Consider the following 1,844-nt stretch of genomic DNA (forward strand, 5'->3'; position numbering starts at 1 on the left):
ATTTTTTTGTTGTCGTAATAGTATGTAATCGCATTTCAAGATGTTAGTATGGTAGAGACAGTTCCTTCAAACTAAAAAACTCAAAAGTAGCTTATATTAGTAAACACATGTTAGAATCAGCTGGTGCTCTTGTTCACCCCAAAAAGTCGCTATGGAATATCCAACGGTTAAACGCCCTTCACCCTTGTCCTTAGCACATGGCCCTTTACTTAAGTAATTTCACAAGGATATTCATCCTCTCCCTCTACCTCACTTTTACCTCTGCCTCTACATCTACATCTACTCCTTCTGTATAAACTTCCACCCAATAAATGAGACACCTTACATTCCTATAATATAAAACTGGGAAAAAAGATGTTATATAGCGAAAGAAAGAGGAAGAGGTAAGAGACAACGCAAACTACCTTTTGACTCCCGACCGCATTCTTATTAATGGCATACATTATTATTGCGGGCGCGAGCACGTACCAAGGGTTCCTTTAGTCCACTCACTCCCTCTTACACTCTTGTATATCATCGTCTTCCCTCTTACCTCTTACTCGCTCGCTCACAATATTGCGTATGTATTGTAACGGCCGCGTCAACGGTTCTGGGCACCTGACGCCCCATAACGAGTAGTCTACACATACCTAAATAAAAACCCATGTGAGTTATAATAATCAACCAGTTACTTCTTAACAAGATCACCTTTTTTCTGTCATTACTTCCTCACTTTAATTTACTAATTAATTCATCATTATTATTTATTTATTCTAGACACTTTAATTTTATTATTTTTAAAATATCGCTCTACAGAAAAAACGGATTTCTTGGCGCGAAAAAAATTTTGCATTTTGAATTGAATAATTTTTTTTTTATAATTAACTAATCAAGTAATTAGATAATAATTGTAATTAATAGATTTAATTTTATTTTTTTGTAAATTGTTTATTTTTTTTTTTTTTTAATTTTTCAGGTGGATTTTAATTTTATAATTATTTGGTACGGATACTGTAGATAAAGGAAAGATGATATTTATGATCAGTCATTCAGCAGGTGTGGGAAAATCATTTTCTTGGGTCTGATGGAAAAAAAAAATTTACCGATAGACTTTTTTTAAAGGAAGGGAATATTTTATTTCAATTCGTGTATTGAGTACTCTGACTCTGAAAGAAGGCTTTTTTTATATTTTATAAGATTTATGAATATTTAATTATTTTTTTTCGGAAGTTAATTAATAAATTGATTACTTGATGTGAGTTTGTTACATAAAACTTAATATTGTTCAGAAAATGATTTTATACAAAATTAACCGAAAAGTTGACCAAAAAATTTTTAACGTCAATTGTCAGTCGATTTTTCATGATCTGATCAAACAGAAATCATAAAAACGGTTGCTCTGTGGGCCAACTTTGAAACTTCCGGCTGTTTTTGAGCTCGGAAATTTTGTAATATGAATTTAAAAATTGATACCTCAAAATATTGACATTAGAGGTTTGTGTTGTACTTGATATTGTTAGTAGATTTTTAGTAAATATTTGTTCCATTTCTGAAAACAAAACTTTTGTATAAAAGTTGAAAATATTTAAGAAAATTTGCTGATTTGTGTATGTTTCATTACTGCCGAAATACATTAGAATTTAAAATCTAGACATAATTCTATCAGCAACAGTTTCGTTCCTGTCTCGGTGGTTAATGAGAAATAAATACGAAATTACACAGCATTAAATAGCGTGTAGTGTCGGCAAGTTTGGCCTTAATTTCAAAAGCTACCACAGCTCATGGTTATATTGCATTACCTTTTCCTTCATCAATTTCTCAATTTCTTTTAAATCAATCGCTTTTTTAAAATATATTTTCAAATA

The sequence above is a fragment of the Microplitis demolitor genome, chromosome 9, assembly GCF_026212275.2.
Source record: "Microplitis demolitor isolate Queensland-Clemson2020A chromosome 9, iyMicDemo2.1a, whole genome shotgun sequence".
Classification (NCBI taxonomy): Eukaryota; Metazoa; Arthropoda; class Insecta; order Hymenoptera; family Braconidae; genus Microplitis; species Microplitis demolitor.